Below are 12,881 nucleotides of genomic sequence, written 5' to 3' on the forward strand. Positions count from 1 at the left end.
GACTAAATAATAAAAAACAGGCTAGTATTTCAAAATATGCCATAAAAGCATTTTATGTAATCAAATATTTCATCCTTAAAATTTCTAAAAAGTTAGAATGTAAAGAAGAATATTTTATGTTTCTAATTAGATGCCTTAAGGATATCTTCTAAAAAGAATAGTAAACATCACTGTTGATGGAAAATGTTAAAGGCATTATTTGGCAACCACGGTGGCTACTCAGGTTCACTTTCCCTATATGTCCTCCAAAATAAAAGTATAGAACAATAAGAAAACAAATAAAACTCGAAAAATAAAAATGTTCTTATCATAACTAGAAGTGTCCCCAACTTTAAAACAATTGTGCATATATATATATATATATATATATATATATATATATATATGAAGCATTAAATTCTAGTAAATAACCTTTCACATGCCCACCAGGAGATCTTGTGATGATCAAGAGCAGTGGGCAAAACTGTGAGCAAAGAGAGAAGAGGTGACCCAGTGACATCTTAAATTGCTCCAAAACCAATGCCAAAAGGGACAGTCACCCTGTGCAAAATACTACCCCCTAGCCCGCTGGTAAGGTCACCAGTTGGATTCCTGGTCAGGGCACATGCCCAGATCCCCAGTTGGGGGCATGCAGGAGGCAGCCTATAGATGTTCTCTCTCATCGATGTTTCTCTCTCTCTCTTCCTCTCCATTCCTCTCTTTCTAAAATTAGTAAAGAAAAACAATTTTTTTAATACCACCCCCTAACTTGGCCTCTCCCGCCCCAGAACAGAGGTTCCTAGTATGTGAGAAATCCAACATGAGGAAAGACAGAATTAAAGCATGCACAATTTGAAGAGGTGTCTTCAGAGATTATTGGAGAGTCAAAGTTGCAAAAGAAGGAGGTGTCTTTGGCCAGTAAATGTTAAAGTGGAAAAGAAACCAAAAGGTAAATTTAAAAGATTAAAACAAAATCAGAAGATAACACAAACATGCCTCATTCTCTCTTCCTTTTTATCTTTACTCTGCATCCCCAGCCCCACAAACACATAAACACTAACATTTTGCTATACACAAAAGAGGGCACTGATCTAGTAATCCTGCAACATAAAGTCATGCCTATAAAAGCTAAGTAAAGATGACAAATATAGAATCAATCAATAAAAACTACCTATAGAACTAACAGTCAAAAAGCATAGATTTAAAAAGGGAGACCATGTACTGCCTGATGAAAATATACTCCATCTACAAATCAGTCTGGCTGAAAATTGTAATCAAATGGATCATTCTTCTATGATTAAGTAACAATTTATAGAGGACTGTTTTTGTTTTGTTTTGTTTTGTTTTGTTTTGTTTTTTATTCTCACCCGAGGACATTTTTTCATTTTTTGTTCAGGTAGAGTGAGAGGGAGAGAGAGGAACAGAGAGAGAGAGAAACATCGATGTGAAAGGAACACATCAAGTGGTTGCCACCCGCACAACCGACCAGGGCCGGGGACAAACTGCAACCGAGGTACGCGCCCTTAGCGGAAACCGAACCCAGGTCTCTCATGTCCGCAGGCCGACGCTCTAACCGCTGAGACAAACCAGCCAGGGCTATAGAGGACTGTTTTGAACACCACAGAATGGCATGCACAAATTCCACCTATGGGAACTTTTACAAAATAGGCACTCAGCAAACATAAACCAGGACACACTAGTTGGGTGTCCTAGATTTCTAACCTTGTAGTGATTAACAGAGTACCATTAATAGGGGGGAAAAAAGGAATGAAAAATAACTAAAAATCGAGGACCTGATCTGCCAATTCAATTGTACTTTAGTGACTCAAAGGTGTTTTGATTAAAAACAAAACGAAAGTGTAAAAAACATTTATTTCTGCCAATCTTTCTAGAAATCAAGAATACTCTCAATAATTTTCAGAATACACAAGAGTATAATAGTGTGTTTATTCAAATAGCAAAATTGACATAAGATATGCAAAACTGTCACAAGAATGTCTAAATACATCTCTTGCTTTGGAATATAAAATAATCTATGTCTATTTCTGTTAAAAACAATATTTTTGAAATAATATTTTCCTTTCAAATTTTTCCAAGATTAATATGGTATCAGGGAAACAATGAATACTAAGATTCACTTACATTTGACAGTTATATGCCTCCTCATGGCTTCTCAATCTTACAAAGATATTTTATTTCAAGCAATACTATCAAGGTAATTTTTCATCACAACTATTTTTCCACTTAAAATGATAGAAAGCCTTTATCTTCTATAATATACAAAACTATAAATACATTTTCTGATTTGCTGGCTTGGAATGTTTCAGAGCTGACACTCCAAAGTATCTAATTCCCATTTAAATATATTGCTTTGGAAATTAGAAAATAAACAGAAAGGCTCATTTTGTTATCATCTGTGCACCAAGACCAGAAATTATAAAATACCAATTTATTTTCACAAATTGATAGTACTATTGCTAGTGTATATTAAAAAGTTTATGACACAAATTGTCTTATTACGATCATTTGGTGAGCTTCTATTAATAAAAATAATCTTATATTTAGTCACAAAAGTGATAGATTTAATAATAAATCAAAAGATATTTTAGCACATATTTGTATAAATGACAAAAAGAGGTATACTAGTTCTTTTGTTGTAAGGCTTTAGTTGCTAAATGTATTTGCATATTTTTATTTCACTTTTTTCTTCATAATATTTGTGATTGTACCACATATATTTTCTTGCTATTAGCTAAATAAATATTTTTAATCTCAGTTGATAGTCTATTGAAAGCTATCATGAACTGTAGGAATTATTTTTATAAAGGTGGTTTGTAATCTATTAAAACTTCACCCACAAAAATCTGGCCAGCAATTATTCACTATTAAAATATTCTGTTATAATAATCAGTACAAACTATCTCTTCCTGGAATCAAGAGGAAGGAGAGATGAACAGCCTAACTACTTGGGAGTTAACGAATACAAGAAGAGGAGAAAATAAAGCGCACTTTAAAGGAAGCATTTTGGCCCGCCTGGTGTGGCTCAGAGTTTGAGCATCCACATGCCCAGGTTGTGGGTCAAAGCCCCAGTAGGGGGCATGCGGGAGGTGGTCAGTTGATGTTCTCTCTCATTGATGTTTCTATCTCTCTCTCCCTAAAATCCATAAAAAAATAAAAGAAAGAAAGAAAGCATTTTGTTGTTTGAGCTGACTGACTCCCTGCCAGACAACAAACACCATCTACACTCCTCTCGTGGGTGAGCTGAGGGAGTGCAGGTCTTTTTCCATCTTTTGTGAGCATCAATATCATGGTACCCTCTTGCTTTTTGCAGCCTTAATGGCCCACTAATTGTGGAAGGAAAGAACACAAGCTACACATGAACTGATCATTTCTTTTGCACTTGTTAAGACTTTAGAATTTTTCAGCCTAAGCTCTGGCAGCTACTATGCTCAGCTTCACTAGTGGGGTTGGCAGAGGTGGGAGATTACTACCGTGATGGTAAAAGTGAAACTTTTCTGTAGACCTGAAACCTACTTCTGTCTTTATTGGATGACTAGTAATGTTATATACGAGTTAGAAAAATGTAAGTGCTTTAAGGATAATGTCTACATAACCAGCAAAACGAAGTTTCATAGGTATTAAATAAACCAGAACACCATGACCTGTAGCTACAAAAGAAAGACCATCAGGTAAGTTCCTGGAAGCCTGTGTTAGAGTCTGGGCTCCTCCACGTAATAAATGCGTTACGTATCACTTTTGGGAAATTGCTTAACTTTGAGCTTCAGTATTGTCATCTATAGAGCAGGAGTATGTTTTTAGTGATGTGTCTTTCATATGGTTTTTGTGTGGAAAAGAAATGAGGATTAATACAGTCTAGCACCTAACAGCTGTACAGCTATATATATATATGTGTGTGTATATTTGGAATATATAGTAATATACTGTTATGACATGTAATACTTCACTAGTATATATTATTATATTCTAATCAAAGTATACCTACTGATTTGGTGTTTCCAGTGGAGATTGATGACTCTAAGACACTATTCTTTCAATAACCTCATTACACTCAAAGTGACAAAATAATCCAAAATTATTTAGCCTTGTGTTTGCGGGTGACTGGATATTCATCTTCTCCATGACGCATTTCCAAGTCTTAGATTATACAGAGACGGGCATGTCAGTCACGGAGTGACCCCGCCATCTCTGCATCACCGTTCCCCTTTGCTCATTCGCTGTCTTCATCATTTCAACAAAATGAGGGTCGCAGCGTAGAGGTGGATTTGCACTGGCCTTGGAGAAGTAGATCCCAGACTTTATATCACAAAGTTAAAAACATGACCATACAATTCATGACATAAGTTTATCACAATTATAAAAGATATTAAAGAGAACTTTTAATCTATGTATACAATATTGTGTATTTTAAAGTATAAAATATGTTATTTGTATAATGGAAACTTTGCTACCAAAATTTTTTAATAGGAGATATTGTCAAACAATAACATCTCATCTCTTAAAACTGACCAAATAAATCTTTCTGGATAGCTCACTACATTGTTCTCATTTAGCTCTTTTATACTAACCTGGCAAAACATTTGCCAAAGGGCAGCATTTGAGAACCCCAACTTTATCATACTTTTCAAATTCATAATACATTTCTCAAAATAAATATATATTAGACAGTCAAATACATATTCTACAAATAGAAATACTGATCAAAGCTTTTTTTTTTTTACTTGAATCTGGAATATACTCTTAATCATTAATATAATAAAATATTTATATGTTCAAAGTGTCTTAAACTGAAATATATTATTATTTCTATAGTGTTATTCTTGGGTTTGAAGTCCTGTTTCCTTGGTTAACAGATTGTTTTCTCCACCAACTGTATGTTCTTAGGTTTATCTGAATCATTATCTCAAAGTTTAAGATTTTTAATACTGAATAAATATGGCTCCCTTTCATTTTTTCCCTCTTATTGTCTTCTTTGCCAGCCTCCTAACATCTTGGGTAAACACCACCCCCGTGTAATATTTGAATAGTATAAAAACAAATACTGTACAAAGATAGGATGTCGACACATATCCCTACTGAAAATGGTATTGTCTAAACCCAGCATGCCACCACAGGCTGCCCCATCTGCCTCCTGTGTGACCTTTTTTTTCACTTTGATATCTCTTTTAATCAGACCATCTGAAAAGAAGCCAACACCATATGAGGTTGGGAGGCATTACCTCTCTTTGCATCTTTTATCTCCTTGAGGAAAAATAATCTGTTGCATGTTCTACCTGTACAGAAGCAATTTGAATAACAGAAAAGGGAATGTTGAGTTTAGCAGTTGCTTTAATTAAAAGGTGATCACCAGAGGGTTGATTTCCTAGCTGGTTGTTGACTTACAAACAGAAAATAATTGGCACATAAAAACCAGCGGGAGGAACAACACTCAGGACACAGAAGCTGTTGACAATAAGAAAGTAATAATGCAGTGATATCATTTATGTTTACATAGGGCACACTGTATTTATGTCTATTTCCAGTCATTAGCATTCCAGAGCTCAGCAAAGACATCACCTTGAACTTTCTTCCTTGTCATTACCCATTCTCTGTCTCTGACAATTGACGAGCATGACAACCTTGTTAAACTGCCAAATACATAATGTGCAGAGGTTCTAACTCGCCAGCCCCTGGATAACAGCAAAGTGATGCCTGAACACAAACTTGGCAGTGATCTTAATGAAAATTTTGTTTTATAAACCAGGTTGCTAGCATGACACCTGCCCCTCCTTGCAGTCTGCACTGGTTTGAGGCAAAACTGTATATATAATCAGAGGATGACGGGGCTAGGATTAGGTGATCTTTTAAGGCTCTTCTAACCTGAGTTCTCTGGTCCTATAGTTGCACAATCCTTTTCCCCATACTCCTAATGATATAATCCCCCCCCCCAATTATTTTCCCTGATATCTTCTTTATATATTGAGAGTGCTTACATTTTTTATCAACTGTTGTCAGGATCTGTGTTTAAGAGGTTTTCAAGAAACGAGAAAATAATACATTGTGGGTTTTTTTTTTTTTTATTCCTTGGTTTGATGGTTTCTGTTATTTTGTTTGTTTTGTTTCTGGTGGAGTAGATCAATACAAGAGAATGTGTGGTGAGGGTAAAAGTGACCTTTATGTCACCCAGAGGACTGGGGCAAGAGGAGAAGGCAGGAGAGGAGGTTACCCAATTGGGAGGTGGCACTTGGAAGTGTTTGGGGACAGAGAAGCCCACTGCCAGGCACTGCTGGAGGATCCCAGGATGTGCCCAGGAGTTAAGACATTGTGTGGAAGCCCCCCTCCTTCCCTCTGGCAAGAATTTTCCTCGCCAGCAGTCAAAATATGTTTAGAATTTTTGTTTCAAGCACATAACCCAGGGACTATTTTACATGAATATTGCTTATCAGTTGCACATTTGCTTAGTCCAGGAAAGCCCCAGGACTTCATAATGCTGGGGAGAGATTGGTCTGGAACCCTACTGAATGGTGGTGGGGAAACCACTGGGAAAAAACAACCACCTTAACTGATGAGCAAGATATGGACAGACAGCAGTTCAACCTAATTACTATTTATAGTCAAATCAATGTAGACATGTTAGAAATAGAGTATAAAATCAAACATTCTTTTAAGACAGGGACTTGAAAGAAATATAATGCTCTGAAAGGTAAGTTCTTGGGCTAAGATCCCAGATTCCTTTTGAATAAAATTACTCCTCTCTGACATTTGGTGGAAAGATTTCAAGCGCTGAATTAGGTAGTCGCTGAAAGTTTAAAAGTTATATTCAACAAGTTAAATGAGTTGTTGCTCATTTTTAAGAAGTTGAACATGAGATATTAGTGCTTCCCAGTGGAAGGGGAACAGGAAAAAATTACTGGGCATTTAAGGTTCGATTGATTTCCTTTGGAAGCCTAGATGAGCAGGCTATCAGCAAAACAGAACCCCATCAAGAAACTGGAATGTTTTCTGGCATAGGGTGAAATGTGGGGACAACACCAGCCCCTGGTGAAACAGACTAGTGAGGATGGACAACAGTAGAAGAGAAATAAGCAACCAAAACAAAGTAACAAAATATGTGTTGTTTTCCTACTTATTATAGCAGTTCGAGAGCAATAATGTATGTAAAAGACAATAGCCTTGGTTTATCTTTGAAAAAATTAAGAGAGCTAATAAGAGCTTTAGTAAAATACATTTTCATTGATAGGGAAATCTTTACAGTGATATATAGATATAACTGATAGATTGTTCTTTTATGTTTTTCTACCTATAAGATTAAAAGCAAACACTTGGGTGGGGGAGGGGGCACAGAATATAAACTCCAAGACAATAAGATTTATTTGCCTGCTGTATTTTAGCATTGGATTTTAATAATCACATGAGAAGAGGAATCTATAATGAAACAAAGCACATAAAGCACAAGCTAAGCATACACCAAGTGTTTTTTTTAAGATATACTTATGTAATATATCATCTTATATGCATAAAACTCACAAAGCATACATGATAGAAATTTCAAAGGTAATTACTTATTTTAGCACATTAATATTTATAATCACAAGAGCATCTTGGTGTTTTAAGATACAGGCTGTTCCAATTTTAATAGCAGTTATATGTCTCCAGCAAACTATGCTGGCAAAAGCAAGGATAGTCAATACTAATGTTCATGGACAGAGAAAACACACTCTGAAATGACAATAAGAGCTTCTTATTTGTAGCTTAAAGGAGATTCGATAGAGCTCTAGAAAGCTGTTTTCACGATCCTACTAGCAATAAAGGTCAGATTGCACAATCATCACTGAAGAGACCAGTTACTCCTAGTTTAACAAGAAGACAACCTGAACATATAATATTAGATTAGACATGCACAGTTAACCATAAAAGGCCACTTATTATTTTGTATCACTCAGGAATCAAGTATTCTCTAAAATAGTAAGAATAATTAAAAACTAAGCCTCTAAGTAATCTAACACGATTTACTACATTTTGCTGCACTAATCACCATGAAACTATAGTATGTGAGATGTTATCACTTTCCAGCACCCCAATCCTATCATTGTTGGGCACATACCTATTCATAAAATATTTAACTAAAGGCTTTCTGAAAATCAGATGATAAATTGCTATATCAGTTCACTTCTAAAAATATCAGATGGATCATTCTTCATGGCCTCAGCTAGATTTCTCTTTGTCACTTAATTCAACTCAAAGAAAGAGTCTCCTTCTGCTTGGCATAGTTGCTTATTTTTCAGTTGGCGATTGAGTACAAACGCTTGTAATGAGGCAGAGTAGGTGGCAGGAACTTACTCTTTATTCAATAAATGCATATTAAGGCCTTTTTCTTTAACAATAGATACAGCTATAAATTATTTCATATACATTTAAATATTAGATGAATGCTCATGAATTTCTTATTTCCCCCTAGATAGGCTTATTTGTTCTACTTCAGACATTTCAGAAATACTGTTATCTTTAGAGAGTAGTAAGAGAGTGATTGTAATCAGGTATTCAAAGTCACACTACTGAGATTCTGATCTTTTCTCTGTCATTTAATAGCTATTAATCCTGGGCATGTTATTTAAACTCTCGGTGTATCAGATTTTTCCTCTAAAATAATAGACTACAACTCATAGTATTGTTAAGAATCTTACTTGATTTAATAACTTGCAGTTTATGTCCTTGGACCACAGTGAAAACTTAAGGATAGTCATCTATTATTTTTCAGCAAAAACCTTTTACTTTTAATTTTTAGAAATGGATTTTTCAAAAGTAAATAGAAACATAACATTAGGTACAGAATTCCATCTGTATTTTGATATTGAATTATGTTGATTATAATTCTTACCAACGTAAGAGAAAATGTAAAAATGAAACTAGTTTCTAGCTCATAAACACACAAAAATGCTTAAGTGTATGCTTATTTTTATGAAGAATGTAAATAGAATCCACATAAACACATTCTTAAAACAAGCAGAGGCTCCCCAAATGCAAATTAAATAAATGTTTAGTGGATTTAAAATTAAAAAGGGAGAGGGAGAGAAACATTGATGTGCTGCCTCCTGCACGCTTCCTACTGGGGATTGAGCCCGCAATCCAGGCATGTGCCCTGACCAGGAATCAAACTGGGACCTCTCAGTCCATGGGATGATGCTCAATCCACTGAGCTACACTGGCTGGGCTATTTATATGATTTTAAGTGTATAACTCCTCTGTTAATTTAAATACACACACACACTTTTTAATCCTCATTTGAGGATTTATTTTTATTGATTTTGCTGAGAGAGAAAAGGAGAGGGAGAGAGAAACATCAATGTGAGAGAGAAACATTGATGGGTTGCCTTCCATATGCATCCTGACTAGGAACTGGACTCACAACCTGGGATTGAACCTGCCACCTCGGCATGTGCCCTGATCTGGAATTGAACCTGCTACCTTTCAGTGTCCGGGACAACGCACCAACCAATTGAGCCACATTGGTCAGGGCTTAAATATATGTTTGAACTTGATTTATTTCTGGTAATATTTCAAGATGTTTTAAAAAATGAAATCTTAACAATATCCAAATCAAAATGTGTAGCTGTTGTCATTGAAGTAAAGGAATTAAGGAAAAATATGTTATATGTCTAATGAGAGCTTCACTTTGTACTAGATTGTTGACTTTTTCTAGTCATACTATTTCTAGGTATACTATTTTTGAATTGTAGTAGCTCCAGCTCTCCAGCTCTTCAATACCATTTGTCAGTAACTGATTATTTTCCCTTTCCCTAAAGGAATAATAAAAGTTTACTTTTATTTTATCAGATTGGTGAAAAAACCACCCCTTGATTATAAGTCAAAATCCAACTCTTTTTTTAAGCACTGAAAACTAACATTAGAATTTTAAAGGTATTCTGGAGTTTTAGGAGAACATAATGAAACTTAAGGTAGAAATATATGCATATAATATAATATAAAATTATCAAATTTCAGGGGATGTTTAATTAATTAATTTTCAGGCAAATAAACCTCCAAAGTTTTGCATTTGGGGAGCTAGATATATCATTTACATTGGATTCATTTCAGTTTTTAATTTCATTGTTGAAATGTTTTTAATATTTTTCTATCTTATGTTTTAATGTTTTGTCCTTCTTAAATTTTGTCTCCTGGATGTTGTAATACTGTATACTACCAATTTTACTCTGACCTCAAATGTAATCCTCTCTCATCTCACCTTTTGAGGTATGTGTATATGAATTATTTTTAAAGTTCTACATTTGAACTTGTCTAAGTACTACTATGCATTCTTCATAGTATTTTAGTGGTTCAATCCAACTAATACTTACTGATCTGATTTACATTTTTCAAGGGTCTCTCTGACTCTATAGTCAGATATAAGGTGATAAAATAGATAATTTATATAAATTTACTAGATAATCTATAGTTTATTGTTTATTCTAAATAAAAGTCAAAATAGTGGCTACCTTTGTAATGGAACAACAAAAGAAGGCAGCAAGAGAGAGGTTTCTGGGATGCTGGTAAACTTTGTTATCTGGAAAAGGGCATTTACTTTGTAGAGATTAATCAAATTGTACAATTGAGATTTGTGTATTTTAGTATATGTTAATATGCATCAAGAGTGTTCACAATAAAATATATGCATATGATGTACTTAAGAGGCTTAAAGTCGCTAGACATCATACTTATATAACAAATTGAGAATGATACTCTTGCCCTGGCTGGTTTGGGTCAGCAGTTAGAGCATTAGCTTGTGGACAAATGGTCACAAGTTTGGTTCCTGGTCAAGGGCATATCCCTGAGTTGCAGGTTTGATCCCCAGCCCCAGTCAGGGTTGTGAAACATCAATGTTTCTCTCTCTCTCTCCCTCCCTCCCTTCTACTCTACCTAAAAATCAGTGAAATAATATATCCTTGGGTGGGAACTAACAACAGCAACAAAAGAATGATACCCTCCTTGGAGCAAGTCATCAAACTTTAATCTATCAACACAAATTAACTTTGAAAGGGAGGCTTCTTAATCAAAAAGTGTATGCTGACTTCTAATACTCCTGTCTTTTTGTTTGGTGCTACAGGAAACAGAAAGGTATAAGAATAAAATAAGAAAATAGAAGAATAAGACATAATCCCTGACTTCCAAACTCTCCTACTTCCTAGTGAGGTCATGAACTCATTGAGATCAAGCTGTGTTATTAATCTCTGTATCCTAACACCTAGCAGAGCTGCATTCAAAAACAGTTATTAAGTAAGTATACAATAAATAAACCCAATGGAGAGAAAAAGAGGCTAGACCACATATGTAAACAAACACACAGATTTGCATTCCACATCTTTAAAAATTCCATCAGACCTATGAGTTCTCAGGAAACAGGACACTTGAGACACTAGTTGACATAAACATCACAAAAATATGGATCTTGCTAAAATGAGGAAATGTGGTCTACTAAAATAAACTTTGCACAGGTGGGAGAACCCACTTGCTTAGATGACAGGATGAGTGCACCCTTTGTGGAAGCTTGGTAAGGAAGGCTGCATCCTCTCCAGCTTCTCCACAGGGCTTCCTAAGGGTAAACAGCCTCAGGCTGTAGGAAACTGGTTCACAAATGTCAGATGCCAGCTACGTGTTCTCTGCTCCTCAGTGAGTTGAAGAACATTGTACAATATAGGAACATTTTCTTAAAGTTAAATATACTTAGCTGGAAGATTAAAAAGCAAATTCATATTATGCAGCCTATAAGGTGATATTGAAATAAAAAGAAACCTGCTTCTGCAGGTTTTGCACACATTTTAAATTTTCCTAGTTCCAGACACATTTTATCCAACAGGTCATTTAAAATGGGGCTAAGGAGCTATATGTTGTTTTCTGTTTTACATCTGATGCTATATCCTGAATATTAACAGATAGATGGTGTATGGTTAGCTAGATAAATAGCAGATGGATAGACAGATGATAGATTAAATAGATACATACATACATACTCTAGCATATAAAAATAAAACTGCAAAGTTGAAATAATAAATGTTAAATTAAATGTCTATAATCATATAAACAGGTCAAGTACAATTCAACTCAATTCTGTGGTAAAAGAAATATTACATTAAAGTGCATGTGCTTCTTCCCTTTTGGTTGAGTACCTTGAGTATTAATTGTGCAGTGACAGTGTTCATGGTTGTGGATGTCAGTTTCATTACCATCCACAACTTGTTTAACCTTTTCTTCTGACTTTTTCCCTCATCTGCAAAATGAGCAAAGTAATACAACCTAAGGTCATACAGATTAAGTGAAGTACAGTATTTTCTTTAAAAACCCCATAGACACAGAGAATAGGGTGGTGAAGATCTGGAGTGGGGCAGAACCAAGAAGAGGGGGTAGTGGGGGGGAAGGGGGTGGCATCTGCAATGCTCTCAATAATAAAGATTTAAAAAATCCTGAGTTATATTAGTTCTTTTGATGATAAATGTCTGAAATAGTACGTGGGTTAATATCAATTAAATCTATATGTGCTCTTAAGAAGACTAAAGAGTAATGGGTTGAAAAAGAGAAATTTGATAAACCATGAAGCCAAAAGAAAGGGAAAGGCTACTGTAGGCAAGCTACACAATGTGAATGATCAGCTATAAACTAACTCAGTTCATTTATTAACTTTTCTGCTAGACTTATCAAAAAGTACAAATCAGACAAATGATATAAATTTGATATTGCATTGCTATATGTGTCCATTTTATTCAAAAACTTATTTTTAGTAAGACATTGGTTACTGTGAAATGTTCTAATATATTCTCCTCCTACTTGTGTTCATTACCTGTAGAAAGGGCTGCAGGATATGTCCTTCACTTGGAAGAAAAAAATCTAATTTGTACTTGAAAAGGAACCCGTAT

Source organism: Molossus molossus, unplaced genomic scaffold (genome assembly GCF_014108415.1).
Source record: "Molossus molossus isolate mMolMol1 unplaced genomic scaffold, mMolMol1.p scaffold_m16_p_14, whole genome shotgun sequence".
In the NCBI taxonomy this organism is placed as follows: Eukaryota; Metazoa; Chordata; class Mammalia; order Chiroptera; family Molossidae; genus Molossus; species Molossus molossus.